A 22,565-nucleotide genomic window follows, 5' to 3' on the forward strand; every position below is an offset into this window, starting at 1 on the left:
GATAGTGACTGCAGCAGCTACAGTCACTACTTCCAGAGTTAATGCCCACAGGAGTTCTTCAAGTTACATGAGGTGAATAACAGAATGATGCATGTGGTAGATGCAGCATCAACAAAACTGTATCTGCAGCAGACTCTATGAGCCACTGGTAGTAACAGTGTCGCACATCATCACCCTTGGGGGCCCTGGGTCATTTGCAGAGGACTAACATTTTATGCCCTCCATGGTATTTACAATTTGGACCATTAAAACTGAGTTATCATGTGACAGTTGGTCAAGATGTGTTGCCTTTATTTGCAGGCCTATGGAATACATGGAATACAGATTCTTCGAGACACAAAGGTATATGTGGCTTTCTGAGTAATAGCTACAAACACCTTTCGGTGACCAGCAGGGGCTCATTGGGTGTATCTCAGGCATCTGCCTCAGAGATACTCCACCAGTTCTTTGATGCTATGCTGTTGTATGGGAGGGATCACCTGTGGTTTTCACATACTACAGGAGAGACAGACAACACAATGGGATTTTTATGACATGACCCACTTCCCTGCAGTAATGGGGACTACAAACAGCATTTACATTACAATAAAAGCCTCACCCAGAGAGCAGGGATGAAGGTATGTTAAAGAGAAGTGCTTGCATTCCATCAACTGTCAGGTGGCCTGTAATATACAAGGTATAACATAAAATGTTTCTGCAGGCCACCCATGCAGTACCAACTCACACATATGGTACAGATGTGACTTACATCAATGGATTGTCTAACAAGCTTTCAACCAGTGGCATATTTTTGGCAATGCCAGATATGACCTGGAAATTGTTTATGACACCTACAGGAAATCCCCAGAAATCCCCAAACCATGGTAGAGAATGGCTACAGCTATGCCCTGTACAAGACTGGGTTATCATTAAATGTGTGCTTGCCTGCTGAAGATTCACTTAAGATGGCTGGATCTGGAGTGCCCTACAGTTTGATCCTGGCACACATAGTAAGATATTTTCAGTCTGTGCTATTTTACATAACATCATTGTGTGTTAACATTTGTAGGATGCAAACACATTCTTGAAGAGGACATCACATGGAGTGAAAGACTATGCCAGGTGAAGGTGAGTACAGTATGCTTTGGCACTGGCTAAGAGGCAGCATCTGGTTCCTAACTATGGGCCAAAATAAAGCAATATGCTGAAATGAAAAAGTGATGCATGCAAGCCCTCACCAAAGCTGTACGATATTATGTATAGACTGGCCATCATGAGTATCAGAATTAGGTTACACAAGTAACAGAGTATAAGGATAGGGCACAGTTATCATTATTTGCACATGTGGGGAGGATCACAGTGTCAAGTATCAACCATAGTCTGTTGTGTGTGGGTTGGCATGAGTGAATCTAAGTTTGTGATGTGTCTGTCCATCCTGGGGTTTGAGGAGTCTAGGAGGCAAGAAAGAAGCAGTGTCTCAATTATTATCTGTGTGTATGGAGCTGTGCCTTGGGTGTTTGAGATCTGAATGCATTTCTGTTTAATATAACTTCTGCAGATGTTGCAGTACTATGGGGAGAACCTACAGAGTTGGTCAGATTTGTCATGACTAATCATCTACCGATCATAGAGATGGAGAGTCTACAAGAAGATCTCATTGGCTGAATGGGAGAACTTGTATTTTGATTGCTTCCCTCTTCCTGGCATCCTGCTGTAGAAGGGAAAATATAATGTATATGAGAATAAGTGCATCAGTAGCTATGAGCTGCTCTCTCTGATACAATCTATGGTTGCTTGTGTGTTGCAGGCATGTGGCAATAATTTATCTATGTGTCCAATAGCATAAATAAACTACATACCCATGTAGACTGTTTATGCCATTACTGAACCATGTTTCCCCTCCCAAAAAGGTAGCCAATAAACAGATGCCATTTGAAGCTTGCATTTTGCAGCCTCAGGTACTGACCTGCTATAATGCCCCACTGTGGAGTACCATCAATCTTACAACTGTTACTGGCTGACTATCTCTATACACTCACTTTGACAGCATATAGGTTTAACCATGGATGATTAATATGTGTATATCAAGAGATAAAGGCACCATATTCACATACAGACAGGATCCTGCTAAGGGCACAACTACTTTACTGACACAGCAGATATTTTCCTAAGTAGGAGGATAAGATACATTTCTGCTGCAGACTGTGCTATGCAGGTACTCGGGCATATTAATGTTGGGCCTTTAGGTATCCATCCATCCATCCATCCATCCATCCATCCATCCATCCATCCATCCCATCCATCCATCCATCCACAACTCCTTTTGATATTTTTGCACATGGGTTTGCAGTGTCACTTCAACAGAAACAATCATCTAGAGCCAAATTTCACACCACCGGGTGGCTAGCCCTGCCACAGTTTTTCTTCCCTGCCACACACATGCACTCAGTCACATCTATGACCAACTTATAGTGTCAAATGCACATACTGTATATCACTAGAATGTGGGAAGAAACTGGAGAACCCAGCGAAAACCCATCCTAACACAGGGAGGACATGCTGACTCCTCACAGAAGGTATGCTGATATAGAATGCATTCTGAGAGTTTATGCTGGAGGAATTCATATATAATATATGCTTCAACAAGCATCAACCATGCAAAATACATATCCATCTATCTTCATACATTGCCATACTCCCTCGTGTAGGTGTAACCGGCAGTAATATGTACAAAAAAATGCTCTTTCTCCTCCCATCCTAAAAAAACAAGTGCTACATACAATATTGGTACAGTATAATTATGCTATCAAGTGCAGGACAGATAATCACCTCATCATGACTTACCTGCCTCATCATGACTTACCTGGCAGGAGGGTTAATGACCAGCACACAGCATCAGCAGCTGAATCACTTTGCAACTCAAACCAGTGTGATTACATTACTATCCAGGATAAAGTTCACAAGCCCATAGATTCATAATAGATTCATAATAATGTATGTTCCTGGCTGTATTGCTGTATTGCTCAGAACTTGCACACCATCTTGAAAAAATAGCCCCCTCATGATTGCAAGACTTCACACAGTACTCTATACTGACTGCACATTTAAATTACCACATAACAGATATTTCAATTAGCACAACAGCACTGAAAGTAACCATTTCCTGTGAAGGCAGCAAGTAAGGACAATTTATGAGGCACAATATTACTTTGCAAACATAGCTTTAAGTAAAGTAATGTGCTCCTGAATGTGAACACACCTTGCAAATTGCTGTCTAGTAATCTTCTGTAGCATGATGAGGCTTGTGGCAACTGTTGGTATTTTATATTGTATAAATTAAAAATTTCTAACGCAAATAATAAGGCAATGCTTAATGAAAGTTTCTGAGTAACCTTTTTTTACATGTTGTGTTTATGAGCTGTCATGTTAAGAGGCTCTCTTGATCTTATGCACTCACATGAGCACCTATGAGGTGCACCGAACATGCATGGGTGAATCAGCAACCTTTTTGGAATTGTGAAGAACTGTAATTTACTCCTGTATCCAATGGATGCACTAAGGAGCAAAACTGATCTTTTTTTTGCTCTTCATTTGAAGAACTGATGGGGAGGTAGACAGGCTATTATGGAAACCAATGCACCAATCAGCTTCCTACAGTCAGCTGAAATCCTTTTTTTAGCTCTTCTGTTAAAAAGCAAAGGAGGACTTGGTTCTGATTGCAAGGAAACCAATAGGCCAGTCCATGTCCTACATACTCAGCCCTGTTGAAGTCTTTTTTTTTTTTTTTTGTTCTTCATTTCAGCACCTAAGGGAGGCATTGATAAGCTGCTCTGTAACCGTACAGTATTTTCTTTCACCATTTGAAGAGATTTGTGGGGCAAATTTTGGACTGTGGGGAATCCAAGGAGACCATCAATGGGTGCTAAATGAGCTAGCTAAGGCTATGGATAAAGGCACAGAATTACTCATGCCCATATGTTCCACAGGACATCTGCACTAATTCTCACACACACACACACACACACACACACACACACACACACGCGCGCGCACATATGCAAACACACACGTACACACATACATACACACACACACACACACACACACACACACACACACACACACACACACACACACACACACACACACACACACACACACACACACACACACACACACATCAGGGAATACAAAAAAAAGCTTTGAAGATATTTTAAGAGTAATACAGGCAAATGCACCTGGGTATGGATAATTTCACAATACAAAAAATTAGGCAAACAATACATGAATGTAGAAAAGTGGAAATAGAAACTGAAGTTATGGATATCTGCAAAGTGAAGGATTTACAGTAGAGAATCCAACAAAGGCAATGTCACAGCATGATGGAATACTGTGTCTAAAGGTTAAGGAGCTGTAGGGGGAGCAGGTGGCATCTGAAGAAATTTGTCACATGTTGATGCTCTGGAGCCTTCTGTAGGAGACATGTAGATAAGTCCAATTGAAGATGCAGAGCAAAGGAAGGAGAAGAAATACTGGCAAGTCTGACACAAGTAATGCTGCGGAGTGATGGGCCAATAAGTTTGCATATGAAGGAGCAGCAGATGAAACAGGGTCCATCTGTACATGATATGTCAAAGGTACATGTTCTGGAATGTTCTGTGGAATACTCCCAGGAAACAGACAGTAAACAAGGTGCTCTCAGTCTACAAGAAAATTATTTAAGGTAAGACCTTCTGGATTTAATAGAGATGAACAGACAAATTAAGATGGATGAAATAAACAGTTTGCAGAAAGTGAATAAGACCCAACATGTTGGAAGATTGGTAAAACAGAGGAATACAGTAATCAGGACTATTGAAAGAAACTAATGCACTATAAAGAAATAAGTAGAATCTATTACTGTGCAGCTAAAGTGTTACCACAAAACCATAACAGGGGAAGAGAATGCTACCATAAAATGCCACCATGGAATCATTGAATTGATAAAAATATAAAGTGATTAAGACAAAAAGTAACACAGCTAAAAGAATACAGAAAAGGGAACAGATAATCAAAAATACTTAAAACGATAGATGTGATAAAGGCAACCCACAGTATCAAAACAGGCCAGAATCTACTTTGCTAACAATAAACAAAAATATCAGTACAAGCAGAACACATTTAGAAGATATACAACTAAATCTAAAAGATAAGTACAAAAGAAGAAATTCATTGATGACCCAAAAATGTTTTAAAGACAACTGGGAAAAAAGCAAAAGGAAAAGACCCCCCCCCCAAAAAAAAAGACAAATTTTAGAGAGATATTTATGAAGACCCTGCTGAATATATCAAACATGTTGAATGAACAGAATAATTAAAATAGACTGTAAAGAGTTCTAATTTAGGGGATGTAAAATGGGATGAAGTAACAGAAAGAGAAATTGAGACAAAATAAAGAAAAGCTCCGACCTGGAAAACCACAGGTCCACACACAATATTTAATTTCTGTCCAAAGGTCTTAAATTCTTTATACAAAGATTAAGCTCTGAGTAAGAATTATTTATATACCATCCTGAACAGACATCATCCTGGTTAACAGCAAGAAAAACAATGGTCTTCCTTGTGATTCAACCTGCAAGACATCCCAAAAACTATGTATCAATAATTTACCTCCCGACAATATACAAATCAAATACCAGAAGTGATGCAGATATACCCCCAGATTTAATAAACTCCATATAGGAATAGTGTTCTTCCTACATGGAGTGAATGGTGTCTGTGTCTGCATCTCCCTCTCGGCAGGGTGCCTTGCATATTAATGAAGGCATGCTACTGAGGGGGAGCCTTGTACATGGATACTGAATCAGAGCTAGGGGGTGTGTTACAGTGCTTGCAGATCGATAACATACTCCCTGCACTTTCACAGTGCTGTACGGCACTTTCCAATAAATAAATTTTCCTCGGACACTTAAATGCAAGATGTGAAATGAATTGTCATGTAGGGGATGTGTTACAGTAATTAATATTAATATCCAATTCCAATTTTTTAAAGGAAAATTTTGCTTGACCTTAGCTCAGTTCTGCTAAGTACTGCTAAGCCAAGCTAAGCAATGCTTAAGCAGGACCTGTCTGAGCAAAACATAGCAGTGCTTAGCTCTGCTTGGCTGGTTTGAGCATTGCTAAGAAATCCCATTCTAAGCAGAATTCAGCTCAGCTAAGCAGATTTGCACACTGCTCAGCACTGCTCTGCATTTGCCGCTTTAAGCATTTCTCAACTCAACTTAGTAGGTTTGCTCACTACTGAGGTTTGCTCAGCATTTTTGAAAATAGTCCAATGACAGCAAAGGGTGAGAATATGGCCTTGTTTAAACTGCACAGGTGGGAATTCAGGCAGAACCTGCTAGAGTTTGATCCCTGTAGGAACTATGGTAGGTGCAGGAGAGGGAGTGCACTTTCTGGTGCAGCTCTGGTGCATGTTGGAGTCCAGGGTCATAGGTTCATAGGTTCATAGGTGTGTAGTAGGCTAATGGCCCTGGAGCCTTTACAAGTCTAGCCCATAGGATTACCCTGGCATTGTGCCACCCGACCTTAATTCCCAGTGCCTCTGTTGAGTAAAGCCACTGGAGTGATCCCCGGGGTGAATTTTCTATTTCCCATCCACTCATCAAGATTTCTCTTGAAGAGGGCCAGTGAGGTGCTCTGTTTGACATGTATGTGAAGTCTATATTCCATAGCATGGGCAGCCTCTGGGTTATGAACCTGTCCCTCCAGCATGTTCTGTTGATTGTGGTAATGAGGTTGAGGTCTCTGGATCATGTGGTGTGGAGAGATTGGGATTTTTTTAGATGTAGCATTTCTAACAGAGCTTGGTCAGATGTGGCTTTGTAAGTCAAGCAGAAATCGCCTCTAAGTAGGCTATATGAGACAGAGAATAGTTGGAGTATTTTGAGTTTGTCCATATAGGACAAGTGTTTAAGGCCTATGATCCTTTTTGTGAGGTACTTTTGTGGCCTCTCCAGTTGTTGCAGATGTCTAGTGAGGTACATGCCTAATGGGGCATTGTACTTGATGATTGGCCTAATAAGGGAAGTGTAGAGGGAGACAATGACCTCTTTCTTCCTGGATGCAAAACCCTTAGTAATGAGATGTGCCACATAGAAGGACATTTTGACCACAGTGATAATGTGGTGGTCAAAAGAGAGGTTGCTGTCAACCTGTGTTCCCAGATCTCTTATAACACCTTCTGTGTTCAGTGGACTACCATTGATGTGGTAATTTATGAGAACCAGGTTTTTCCCAAAGGGGATGACGACACATTTTTTGGCATAAGGCCATGGTTCTGACACTGGTCACTGGTCTCAGGGAGGCCTTTCTGTAGGATGTCAACATCACTTGGGGAGTTGATAATAGCTCCCAATTTGCAATCATCTGTGAACTTTGTCAGCCAGAGTCCCTTCATGTTGGCCTGGAATTCAGAGAAGTAGATATCAAACAGGACAGGACCCAGGACCAAACCCTGTGGGACTCCACTCATGACTGGTCAGCAGTCTGACTTGGAGTCAGCTACTTTCACACTGTGAGTTCTATCTGTGACCCAGTTTGCAACCCACCTAGTGATATAAGGGTTGATGCCTAGCTTAGTGAGTTTTTCTATGATTCCTGAGTGGGGAATGGTATCAAAGGCCTTGGCCAGATCAAGATAGGCTGTATTAACCACCTTATTTTCATCCACAGCTCTGGTGGCTGACTCAAAGAAGTTGACCAAGTTGAGCAGGCAAGATCTACCCTTCACAAAACCAAACTGTGTGGGATCCAGAGTTTGGAGATTCCCTATATCCTTGTTTATTAGGTCCATCATGATGTGTTCCATAGTTTTTCATGCCAGACTTATTAGGCTAATAGGGCAATAGTACCCAGGGTCTGTAGTCGCTCCTCCTTTGTGAAGAGGGATGACTGTAGCAGTGCGCTATTTGGTAGGGACAAAGCCTGAGGTGAGGCTCTGATTGAACAGGGCACACAGGTGAGGTGTCAGTTAATTCTGTAGTTCATGTGGAACACAGCCAAGGATATTGTCAGGTCCCATAGAAGCTGTATTCTTGGCCTTGGACAATGCGGATTTAACCTGGGTGCCTGGCAATCTACTGGTATTGCAATTGGTCATTTGGGGAGGGGAGAGATGGGTAAAGTTGGCACTGAATCTGTCAGCCAGTATATTGGTAATATCTGTTGGCTCAGTATATGAGGTACCATTGTGCAGTAGCTCAGAGACTATCTGGGTATTGCTGTGGATATTTTTTACATAACTATGGAAGGCCATGTGGTTGTCTTTACTATCTGCTGCAATTCTGTTTTCATAGCTAGCTTTAGAGGATTTGATGAGGGATCTCAACCTTTTGTTGAGGCTGATAAGGAAGTTTTTCCATTCTTGGGACTTCACCTTATTCTGGATCACTTTCCTCCTTCTGTTGTATAGTTTGCTTATGGCAGGGGACTACCAGATTGGCTTCCTTTTTTTGGAGGAAAGCATCTTGGTTCTATTGGGTATGGCAAGATCCATGCATGTTTATACATGTTCGTATAGTGCATTGGTGTATGATTCAGTAGTCATGCAACTGTTATCCATTTGAATGGGTGCCATGAAGTTAGCCACTTCTGTTTTTAGCAGCCAGAAGTTAGCTTTGGAGAAGGTTTTCATGCTGATTACCTTTGCAACGGGGGATGGGAGGGATGTGGATTTCCCAGGTGATTAGTTTGTAGTCAGATCTAACCAGGGAGGAGTTAACTACTGGTGTAGAACAATGGTCACCCATGTTAGTAATGACCAGGTCAAGGATGTCGCTACCTCTAATGGGGGTAAGAACAAGCTGGTCCAGGGCACTGAATTCCAGGAAACGTTGGACAAGTGTATTGGTACATGAGAAGTTTTCCCAGTTAATGGAGGGGTAGTTGAAGTCATCCAGTATGAGAGTGTTAGGTTGGACCCTAATATTCTCCAGGGTGCTTAGCAATGTGGAGTGTGAGTCTTGGGACATGGTTGGGGACGTATAGCAGGATACCACCTGAATTGTTGTTGTCTTACCCAATGTTAGCCGCTCCTGAAGTATCTCTGATGTGTTATGTTGGGCTACCAGTCTGGAGATGTGCACATCCTTTATGAATATGGAAACACCACCACCTTTGGAGCTTTGATCCAGGATCTGGGGCCAAAAGGTGTGGAATGAGTTATAGCCTGGTAGTGCAGTGGTGCTTTCTGCTGCCTTGAACTAGGTCTCTGTTACAGCACAAATGTCGATGTTCTTCATTTTAAGGAGTGTTCGAGTGAGTGCATTTTGAGATTTAAACTTCTAGCTTTGAGCAGCATGACCCCCATATTGCATTTGTTTGTTGCTGTTATGGTGATTATTTGGTCTTTGGAGCACTGCCTAAAAAAGGCACTATAGGGTTGGCAAGAGCTTTGGCCAGTATCCAGAAGCCCAGGAGTGACTGATGCAGGTCATCTCTGGTAAAGCATCAAGGTCTGTCAATCTTGTCATCCCAGGCAGACAGATACCGGATCCCCTTAGAATGACAACAGAAACTTAGCCAATTGTTGAAAGCAATAATTTTCTGCTTGGGCTGAGCTCCTTGTAAAGAATCATGATGACAGACTGCTCCAGGACCAGTACCACGGCTCAGAAAACAAGTCTGAGGCCCGGGATCATCTGGCACATGAACTCACCAATGCCCTTGGCATCCCCCGTACCGTCATCATTATGACAACCTAAGACAGAGGAAGGGTGCACTCTTGGCCCAATAGATTCAAGATGCTCAGGCCTGCATGTCCCAGAGACTTGTAAGTATATCAAGTGGTGATTTATCAAATTGTAGCATGAATATATGATAGGTATGCATAAAGGTGTGTTTTGCCCCCTGAGCTGCAAAGGAGAGGGCTCGTAATGTTGAAGCCCATGCAGGATGACTGTCAAGGCTGCGCCGACAGTGTGGTGAGTACAGATATAACTTGCTATATATATATATATATATATATATATATATATATATATATATATATATATATATATAGTCCAATAAATAAGAAAGTGTACTTGTTTACTGCCATTAGGTATAGTGTGTTCTGAGTGTACTGAATAAACGTGTTGTTAGACCAACATTGATATAAGTGATTAATGCCAGGTACTGTGTAGTACAGATGAAGGCAGCAAACAAGCTACTATTGACAAAATGCAGTCAATACTATAGTAATATTGTGTAGAGATGAATCTGTGAATAATGTATACTGTGCTTGCTGCTGTGAAAGTAATAACTGACATACATTCATCATCTACAGGATATGCAGCACAACTGGATTTAGAATTTTGAATGTAATATACCGCTGTGTCATGTCACCCTAAATTAGCTTATTCCCACAAACGGTTGTGTTTAATCTGGCCTGTTGTTGAAGAAATACAAGTGTACAGGTGCTACACAACAAATATGGCTATGAGAGCATGAATTCACTGCAGTTTGTCTGCTAGGCAGCTGTTATGCTAAACTGTATATGTGGAGCTGTAAAACAAAATATAATGAAAAGTGATATATGTTCTGCACTAAGATCTAAACCTTGAATTGTAATGTTTAATGTATTATAATGTATTCCCTGCAGTAGTGTCTTGTATGTCCCCACACCCCTCCCTGTGGGGTGTGAGGCTCTAAATTCCAAATTGTTCACATCATTCACAGCTATTGCTACACAAGATATGGAGCACTATGGTCCTTTTCTACACCCATCCTGCACATCCCTAGCTGCTTTTTATAATGTTTTTCCACCTACTTGCCCCCATTTCGCCACTTTCCTATCTCCCCTTTTTCTTTTCTTTTTTTGGAATTATCTTGGGTTTAAGCAGGAATAAGCGCTGCTAAGCAAAGCTAAGCAGGATTAAGCTCCGCTTGCCATCGCTTAGCATCATGCAAAACCACACAAACCCACTTAAAACTGCTTGAAACTACCTAATCTCTCTATCTCATTCAGCTACTGCTCTGTCCAGCAACAAAATGACTAGCTCTGCTGAGTCTCAAACCCAGGATCCTGTGCACTAGAATCAGGTCAGTGTATCACTACACCAAATCAGCTGCAAAAATGTGTCATGCTTTTGTAAATATATCATGCATTACAGTCATTTAACAGTAGGAAAAAGAAGACATCCCTGCCATGTCTTGAGTCCAGGATCCTATGCACTAGAGTCAGAGCAATGCACCACTAAGCCAAACCAGGTGTGGGGAGTAAGCACTGCTTTTGTAAATATATCATACATTACAGTCATTTAACATTAGGGAAAGAAAATATATCCCTTCCCAGTGTCAAACCCAGGACCTTGTGTACTAGAGTTAGAGGAACACACTACTTATCCAAACCACCTGTGAGGAGCAAGTACTGCTTTTGTAAATGTATCATGCTGTGCAGTCATGTAACATTAGGGAAAAAAGACAAAGCTGCTAAGACCTGAAGCCAGGGCCTTTTTAACTAGAGTCACAGAAACACACCACTATACCAAATCAGCTCTGGAGAGTTACTGATGGATTTGTAAATATATCATTCACTACAGGGGTGTAACTTTAGGGAAAAAAAACATCACTGCTAAATTATGAACCAAGAACCATTTGAACTACAGTCAGAGCAACATACCAGCAAGTCAACTGATCTCTGGAGTATAGTGAACATTTTTACAAACATATCCTAATCATCAGTCACACACTACTCCTATATATACCGGCCTAAATCACAGTGTACTTGGGCCTCTGACACAGACACAGAACCAATACACAGACAAATAAATGCTGCTGGATGTACGGGAGATCTACAATATCAGGTAGAGTTGACAACTGCATATACTGTTGCTGAATATCCACAGTTGCGACCCCTATTTATGGCAGGGTCCTCATAAAACCCTTCTCTGTGTGCTCATATACTGGAAAGGGAGTGAAGACTGGGGTTACAAAAGCATGACAGCTCAGTGTCATACATCATACTCATCAGAACACACATGTCCATGCTAATCCTGTGTTACCAACTGTATGCATGCACATGTCTTCAAATACACCTGCCACAATAATGAATTGGTAGCTCCGTCTGTTACAGTTCTAGCATCTGTCACATCTAGACACCCACAGTCCTAGCCCACAGACCAGTCTGTGGCACGACAACTACATACATGGCAATACAACATAGGTATAATTGAGCCCTGCAATGTCAAGAAAAACTGGTTGCTCCTACCCCAGTCACTGCCACCCACATAGCAAGTTAAAGGCCTGCAGGGTGGGACATATTTCACAATAATGAATATGTGTACTAAATGTTGCCTAGCACTCTCTAGATGGCACTGTTATGTAACATATGCACCACAGGCACATACCTCACCTGGACTGTTAAGGTTACCCTCAACAAGGCCATGCTGTGACACAACAGCTGACACCACACCCTCACTGACAGTAACAGCTTGCTCTCCCCCAGTGTCTTCATAATCCCTAGTCTGACTCATGGCCAAAATGCAGCACCTGCATCCTACTACACATGCAGCAATATGTCCAGCTTCCTCCTACAGGCCTAACATTGCTCCCAGACACCTAAAACAGGATAGCCACACAACAGCCAAACAAAAATGGTTGGGGGGATGTTCTCCCCCTACAAGCATACAGTGCTGATATACCAGCATCATCTGTAGCAGCATGCACAGTCAGATAGAAAAGGATGTATAACAGCACATCTGCCTGTGTCTTTACTCACACCAGCACTCATTTACACAGTAAGTCTGTTAACAATGGAAAGACATAGCATGCAAAACTGTGGACATAACACATCAGTCCAAACAGTGGACAGCAATTTCAACCTACCCTCTGTGATGCTGTAGCACTCACACTTCAATAATGTCCTTCTCACAAGCCAGGAAAAGGGGCAAGACCTACATGAAGGCTTAATTATAGCACTGTGTTGCCATGCAATTGGCTAATTGAAAGGCAGCCTAGCTGTTTTGCATGAAATTAGCAAGTGGGAGCCACAGATTGGCTCACAGGCCATCACCTGTTCATGATCATTACCTACAAAAGGCAAGCTGCTGCCGATGGTAAACAGGTCTGACACTTTCTTCATGAAGACAGACAGATTCTTTGACACATTACAAATGGATTTCTTCTAAGAAAGGAATACAGCACTATACCAGGTATGTCATACAATTATGCATGTAATGGAATGCAGATTGGAGATGCAGTAATGGGAAATAGGAATTTAAACAGTAGGTCTCAACAACACTTCCTGGACTGACATATGACTACTACTGGATTGTCTGTTGTACAATAGTGACTGTGACACTGCCAGTCCAGGTAACTGGGGTGTTATAAATAATCATATGTTATTTGTGAATATTAATATGATACATGTGCTTGTCTTGCAAATGTAAGGGAACGGTACATGTTATATGGATATTAAACAGCTGGTGCAGAAGTTTGTGTTGAACTGTATGTTATGTACTGAGCTCATATCTCTCAACTGTCCAGATTTTTGCAGAATGGCCACATGTTTGCCTCATATTTTTAGTCATATTCTCATACAGTTGTATTTTTCTGGCAAATCACTGGCAAATCATTAAAGACTGAAGTCATAAAGTAATAGCACACGTTTGAATGTCAGATGTCATAGCCATCAGAAAAGTCATGCAAATGTAAAGCCTGTTATTCTACCAACTAAGTTTGTAAGAGCAATATTTAAAAAAGTGTCACTATTTTTAGCCCTTCGTCCCCCTTTACTTGTGTTTTGGTCCAGATGTCTTGCTTTAAGAGGTTGCGAGGTATGACTGAGCTTCAAGAGTATAACCACATTGTACCGTAGTGGAAAAGAACAGAAATGTATATAAAGTATTACCTGTGCAAATGTATGTATTAATAGTAGATGCACAAAGCATCGAACTTACAGAGATAAGTTGCAAATCTTCATAGAAAATAAGCTGTACTTGTTTTATGAATGTGTTATCTCAGTTTCAGTGCAGCAAGCAGACATACATGTCTACAGCTACAGGTTTTTGTATTGTCTTGAAACATAAATAATTGCTAGGTTAAAAATGTAAAATCTGTAACTGTGTTATGACTTCCAGCTCTACACAAACATCAGACAGATATGTACTTCTGATGCAGAGATGATAAAAGGCATGTTAGTTGCTGTTAGCCTGGGAAGTGAAGGCAAGTGACAAAGAGTGATGCAATCTGAGCTAACCCAGCACTAATGTTGATTATTACTTTCAGACCTGTCTCAGAAAAATGCCTTTGGATGTTGTATGCGTCTATGTATCTAACAGCATCCACTCATCTGCATTTGCCTTGCTAATAGTAAGGAACTAGGGAAAAGGTGAAATTGCTTACATATATATGGGAATATAGTAACGATTACTTTAGATTTTTGCTGTATTTATATCAGACTGTTCTGCAATGTTGGTTTAAAATATTCCATGTGAGTCTGAACTCTGTAGTTACTGTATTGATTGAGTATTGTCTTGTTCCTTTATTAGTTATTATTAAATATCATTAAACCTTGCAATTGTGGTTGGTCTGTATAGAACTAAGTAAGCTCTTAGATTACTTGCATATGTATATGTATTTGGTGACACTGCATAGCCCACTCCAATACCCTTGGTCTTGGTCAAACTTACCATTTGGATAATAGGCACATCACACAGTAGGATTCATCACCCTTAGGTAAGGTCCTTAGAGTAGCTGGTACAGAGCTGGATTGTGGCAATCAGAACTGCATTTTAATCTGTGCAGAAGAGGTCATAGCTAGTAAACCTGTGCCAGCTTTTCCCAGGACTGTGGGTGTGTGTGATTTATAAAGAAAATTTCAAAGTGTATGTGTCAGCTACTTGGGCAGAGACACCAAGCACTGCTCAGACAGAGAGGGTGATGGAGGTTTTGGCTTGACTGCTCTGCTGAGATGTTAAACGAATAGCTGTGCCAGTGGGGAGTCTTATTGGGAATCTGAAGAGAGAGGGAGAAACCAGCTCCAGACTGACTGTGATCTCTGTGTGCTCTGAAGGGTACTTGTTCTGTACTGTGTGTGTACTTGTCATCCTCCCATTGTGTACGTTCCTCACTGGTACTAGTGGTGAGGATTGTGGCTCTTTGAATACTGGGCCAGTGAAGGTGCATCACACTGACAGTGCATATTGGTGAATACTGCTGGCATATCACAGCATGTACCATCATTGAGCACCTCTCAGTCTACCAATGTCATACAGGATTATTTCACAGACTGTCCAGGTCTCCCTGATCATTCCTAATGTACTCTGGCTAGGTCACTGTATAGTTCACACCTGTATCTGATTGGCTGACACCTATGGCTAGCATACCTGGTGAGCCCCTGCAGCAAGTCAGCAGGTTATAGGTACTAATAGTGGGGGTATGCTGGCTCTGGCTCAGCAGCAGCAGTGTGAACATACTGGGCATACAATGTAAGGGAATGGATACAGTACCAGATATTCATGCACCCTTACTGTATCCCCAGGGGTCTGGCATGTCACAGACACATTCCTCAAACTCTGTGGACAACCATCACATATTGTCCAATTGGTGTCTAGGAATGCACATTTGTCTGTCAGGAGGTTCTACATCTATAAGGCACATGTACACATTTTGCAAACATCTGGGTACTGCAGATGTCAGACACCTATGAGGAGGTCACCCCACAACACATTTTATTTATTAATTTATTGACATTTGTTAACCGGGTTAGTCCAGCTGGGTCAGAAACCCATTTTCTGTGGAGACCTGAGGAGAAAAGCCCCAGTTATATTTAATATACATGTTAACAGAGAATACAAGATAAATCTAGTTACATTCAGTTTACCTTTTACAGAGAAAATAAGTTTCAGTTAGTTAAATTCATTTAACATTTTGCAGAAAAAAGATTCCAATTTAGCCTACAGTATGGTAGAAGAATGTGGTGCAGTAATGGTAAAACAAGGTCCAGTTGCATCTAGAATTCTGCTAGCCATATCTAAAGATAAAGCAAAAAAGGGGTAAGATAAATATATAATAGGATGAGCAGAGAAAGGATATGAGTAGGATACTATACAAGCATAAGGCATTATATATGTAACAATCTTTAATGACAAAGAATACCATGTGATTTAGAAAGTATATTAGTTTTATACTTTGAGAGGTTTCGTAGGCTGTTTTTTGCATTCTAGGTAGAATGGGTGGGCGTTATGTACTCTGAAAGTGGGTGGTTAGGTGAGGTTATGGCAGGGACAAGTTTTGGAGTTGAGCAGATCATGTTTGAGTTCCTTTTTAATGTGAGATAGGTGTATAATGGCACGTAAGTCTAAGGGAAGGTTTTTCCAGGACTTGGCTACTGAGCATTATATAGTAATTTGCCCACATTTTTCTTTGGTGGATAGATTGCCAGTAGTTGCTGGTTTGAAGTGAGCAGGGACCGAGATTGGGAGTAGGTAGATACAAGGGTAGAAACAGCTGGACAGGAAGATGATCTATATAATATAGAGTGCACAATTTGGAATTGTGATATTTATAGTAGGTGTGGGAATTCAAGCCATTGCAGGGAGTTTAGGGCAAGGCAGGGATGTGAGGTGTGGGGAGAGTTGGTGATGAATCTGGCAATTTTATGATATGTTTGTTGGAATTTAGTCGGGGTTGGGGCCTGAATATAGGTTAGTACTGGGGCAGCATAAAGAAGTGAGGGTAGGAGGAATGCCTGAGCTAGGGAGAGTCTAGCATTTGGAGTTAGCAATTTTTATTACAGTATAGCAATCCTAGTTTCTATTTTTTTTTTTTTTTTAACATTAGAATAAACATAGGTTAAATTTGAGATCATCATCTATTATGACACCTAAGAGTTTAGTTTGTGATTCCAAGATGGTGGTCGTCTAGTTGACACCTTTCACACGATGCTCCTCACAAATCAGCTAAAAAACGACAATTTAAACAACTTTCAGTGTGGTGTTCTCATAGGATTTGGTCTAGTAAATAACTGTGTATCTGGTCATTACGAAAAGATCGTTCTTCTGTCAAAAAATCCAGTCAAATCTCTTTTGTGGAAAAAATTAAACTTCTCTCAGCCTGTGTAGCCTGGGCCATGTGCATCCAAGGGGTTTGTAGCTTTGACTGTATCCTACTGGAGTACTCTCATCTAAGGCATGGCTGGAAACTCTGACACCATGGAAACACAAACTACCAAGGCCAAATTCTCTTCATTATCATTATCATTTCCAGAGAAAGATACAAGTTCTAAAAGACTCAGAACCAATAAACAAGTAGGTGACATAACAGATAGGATGGACACACTTGAAGGTAAAAATCATACTATGGAAATCCAAATAGATTCAATAAATAAATACTTGTGTGCTAAAGATTCACTGCTTACTGAAATACAAGATAAACTCCTGGACTTGGAAGCGAGAAGCCGTCGCAACAATATATTAATAAGAGGTTTGCCAGAATCATACGATAACCAAGATTTACTTAAAATCACAAAACAGATTTTTTCAGCACTTCTCACTTTAGACAGTGACTCTGAAAACCTAGTAGTAGAAAGAGCACACTGAGCCATACGTTCTCGTCAAGTAACCACTGTACCCCGACTGATCTACACCAAGATTTTGAACTTTCAAGATACCCAGAAGATTTTGGTTACAGCTCAGAACACAGACAGTTTGTATGGAATAATCACAAACTCACTTTTTCACAGGATTTACCTCATCAAATTAAGTTAAACAGACAGAAGCTGTCTCCTTACTGTGCTGACCTAATCAAACGTGGTATAAAATTTCAGATGCGATACCCAAATGCATTAACATTTACTTATAAAGACAAGAGACAGTCAGTGAATACTGTGCAAGAAGCGCAAGACACTTTTCTAAAGCTTTTTAAAGTAGTGCCCACCACAACATGAGAAGCTTAACAAGAACTGGCCAATCTCTGGTGGCTTATAAGTCATTGTGCTAATCTAGTTTTATTCATATGTTGTGCATTTGTTATGCCGCTTTTACTCTATATTGTGAAGTACTAAACTGTGTTGAGATGACAATCTTGGCTAGCTATCTTTCATGTTTCGCATCCATTCTACATTTAAAACTAGTGCTTTATGCCAATAGGAACTTTTGTTTAACAACAATTGTAGTGACTGTATCACATCGATCTATCTTTATGAAGGCACGCTCACCTAACATAGACTGTAGCTACGTATATAGCTTATTGTCTTTGACTTACATGGTAGCTGGATGAGACTTTTCTCTGTATTGTAATCCTGCTTACCCTTTAGTTTCGTTTTGTATATTGGAATGTCACAATTGGTTTCTTCTGTGATTGTCGCTGAGACCCATAGAGATGACGTTGCCTCTTCAGTCATGCAGAGCACTTTTTTCTATATTCCGGTAAACCTTCGGTTTGACGTGCCTGTCGTGCCTAACACGAACATTAAGACACACTCAAGGTTTAGCTTTCAAAAGAGAAAAGTTGCTAAGAACCATTTATATTCCATTTACACATTGCTTTTTTCTTTTCTCTATGTTAGAATGTTGCTTTTAATTTGACTTTCATCAGCTACATTAACTTTGTTCAATTATACTTAGTAGAATATTGCATAGTTTGTGTCTGTTTATGCAAAAACAGTGTCGCAGGAATAACTTTCAATGTTAGTTGTGAGGTATGTGTTTGTACAGTATGTACGGTATCAAAGCAGATAGCTTCACTATCTCACAGCACTTTATTCTCCACTTTGATTCTCAACAAAATCCTCATGTCCTCCCTACATATGTGTACGAGGGGGTGATTGATACCATAGTTTCCTTTCCAGTCCTAAAATACTGTTGTAGGTGAATTGGAAATTCATCATGTTGCCTGCAAGTACACAAGTACATATGTGCACCATGTGATGGATTAGCATCCTATCCTGATTTTATTTTCTCCATCTTGCACCCAATGAGTGCTAGGATGACTTCTAGTTGCCCTGCATTTCTGCATTAGATTACATGGATAATTGGAAAATGAATGCAAGAATTTGTGAAGCTTGTAAGCGAATGAAATATGATATTTAGGGAATAATAAGATTGTGTGTAGAATTGTCTTTCTTAAACACTTCTTAAGTCATATAAACAGTCATCATTTATATTTATATATGTAGTATGACAGCTACATAAACAGGTGATAAATGGGTACTAATAAAAGTTGAGTCTAATATCCCAGAGTCGCAAATAGGTTCATATCCCTATCGACACCTATCATATACACATTACATATAGCGGATACCACAAACTTGTCAATACATTTAATTTTATTTTAAACACTACAGTGAGAAGGAGAGTTGGTGTGGTGAGGTTTTACTATGACGGACATTTTGTTTTCCATGTTTTTGTATATATGTATAGTTATGTTTAAAGATATAATAGTCCTTTTCAGGACTCTTTATAGAACTATTTCAGTTATGATTTATATTATGTTAACCAAAGTTAACTTTATTATTTGTGATGATTCATATGTTCCTTCTTTTGTTGTAGATGGGTGGGTAGGCACCGGGTTAGTATGGAGGGAACTGGTTTTGATTTTGGAACTTTTGAGAGGCAGTAACATACAATATAATTTATACAGTGAGACTAGGTTCAATATTTTCTATTTTTTTAGGATTTTACTAAGTAAAGTATTTAAGATTTTACTGAGTAAACACTTAAGTAGATACATAGACTTAAAGCAACTAATGTAATGTCTTTATATATTGATTCTTGGAATGTCAGAGGGTTACATAACAAAACTAAGAGATCACTACTGTTTCATTTAGTGTTCAAATCTCAGGCCAGTATTTGTTTTCTGCAGGAAACACACATGCATAGAGATGACTGGAAAAAAAGAAAACAATAAGAAATGAGTTAAAATGATAATTGCAGCCGGGGATTGCTCTAATTCAAGAGGTGTGGCAATTTTAGTCAAAAACAATTTCCTAGGTAATATTACAAACATAAATTATGACGCAGATGGTAGATGGTGTTATTTCTCTTCTTATTTTTCTAACATTGATAAACCACTCTTGTTTTTTAATTTATATAGTCCTTGTCACCACCAACATATTTTCTTTATTCAGATATGTAATATTCTTTCATCTTTCAAGGATCATTATATTATTATGGGTGGGGATTGGAATGCCGTTATTAATCTTGATATCGATCGTACTAGTAGATCAATTTCATATAATCACCAAGCATCTATTGCCCTAGAAGAATTAATGTTAGACCTCAACCTTATAGATCCCATTACCCTCAATGTACATACTGACAGGAAAGATAGATATACATATTATTCTAAATGTTATAATGCATGGTCAAGACTAGATTTTTTTCTTGTTTCTGTTTTTCTTATGCATCAAAAAATTGAATACTTCATGGAGCCTAGATTTTTATCTGATCATTCAAGGATATCACTTAAGATTAGCTTTGATATAACAAGGCCACGCATATATACACAAAATAGATGGACATTTAACAACAACCTTCTCTTGAATGCGAATATCCATGTTATAATTACTGAGATTATACAAGAAATGTTTTCCAATCTTGATACATCAGACATTCCATATGATGTTCAATGGGCTGCTTGTAAGGCAAACCTTAGAGGAGACTTAATTAGCAAGGCTTCTTATCTTAAAAAACAGTATAGAAATAAAGAATCCTCCTTAAAACTAAAAATCCAAACTTTAGAAAACCAGCACAGATTGAATCCTGATTCTTCTATATATCTACAAATTTGTGAATTCCAAAAAGAACTTTTACTACTACACCAACACAATCTCTCTATAATAGAACAAAGGCTCTTAGCTATTTATTCTGAATGGGCTCAAGTCCCCTCTAAAGTTCTCGCCAGAATAATTAAAAATAATCAGTCCTTACCTAGAATAGCACCCATACACTATAACAACAAGATATATAATACGGACTTAGAAATTATGCATCTTTTCACTACCTTGTTTTCAGATGTATACTCTAAAGAGCCTGACCCTATGACTACACAGCATATTGAAAGTTTTATATCTTCCATTAAATTCCCACTACTGAATGATCAACAAAGGAAAACACTATCGGCCCCTTTGAGATCTCAAGAAATTTCAGAAGCCATTGACAAGATTAAAACTAATAAATCCCCAGGTCCGGATGGATTTACACCAGAATTTTATAAGACTCACAAGTCAGTTCTTGTACCTTTTCTTCTTAAAGTTTTTAACTACATAAAAATAAATGGTATATCAGATTTACATTGGAATGTCTCAAACACCATATTAATTCTAAAAAATAATAAAGACAAAACAGATCCTAATAATTATAGACCTATCTCCTTAATTAATATTGACATTAAAATTTTAGCCTCATTGTTAGCTGAGAGATTGAAAAAAGTTCTAACATCATTAATTTCCCCAGATCAATCAGGCTTTATGTCCCACAGGCATGTATGGGACAATACTTTATCTCTAGATGCCTTTATACACTTCGCAAAAAAAGATAGAAATCCTGTATATGCACTGATCCTTGATGCTTCGAAAGCTTTTGACAGAGTAAATTGGGACTTTCTTTTTCGTACTATGTCTTGCTTTAATATACCTAATACTTTTATTGATTTTATTAAAGTTTTATATAAGGATTCTTCCACCTTTCTTCATATCAATAGAAATGCCTCTAAGATTATAAAAATCACTAATGGTACGAGACAAGGATGTCCATTATCTCCTTTTCTTTTTAATCTATACTTAGAGCCAATGTTATTATATATAACACAAAACACTTTTCACAAGATTCCCAAAATTTTAAATACTGAGGTGCCCTTTTCTGCATTTGCGGATGACTTGCTGATATACCTCCAAACACCTAGTACAGACCTTGTGAAAATAATCAATATTATTAATAAATTTTCACAGGCCCCTGATTATCAGGTGAATTCTCATAAAACTTTCATCTTTCCTATAAATCCATCTGCCCGTAAACCTCACATATTTTCAGATTCCCCTTTTTCTTTCACCTATGCAATTAAATACCTAGGCACTCAAATTGAGCATAATGGTCTTTCTACATTTCAAAATAATATTCACAGAGTATGGTCATTAATAGTTTTAGATTTACATAGATGGGAATTACTTAATTTATCACTCTTATCCAAAGCAGCGATAGTCAAAATGAATATACTCCCTAGACTCCTATTTCAATTTAATGCCATAGACCAGATTATTCCTAAATCTTTCTTTACAAAAGTCAATAAGGAATTAGCTAGATTTATTTGGTCTCCTAAGTCAGTCAGAATATGATATCTTAAATTAACGTGTCCTAAAAATAAAGGAGGCCTAGGTCTTCCGAACTTTTACATGTATTATTTAATTATTTCGGCTAACAAACTACTCACCATTGTGAACTTGAAAACTGATAGGTATAGGCAGTACCCCATTTGGACCAAATTATGGCATCAATACATTTCAAGTAAAAATATTAACCCGATTGCTCTTCCTTTCCTTTCTAAGGAAGCTGCTAACATTCTGAAAATTTCCAAACCCTTAAAACAAAAGATCAATTATTTTCAAGAATTAATAAAACTCATTAATC

The sequence above is a fragment of the Protopterus annectens genome, chromosome 12.part0, assembly GCF_019279795.1.
Source record: "Protopterus annectens isolate FY-2018-M chromosome 12.part0, PAN1.0, whole genome shotgun sequence".
Classification (NCBI taxonomy): Eukaryota; Metazoa; Chordata; order Ceratodontiformes; family Protopteridae; genus Protopterus; species Protopterus annectens.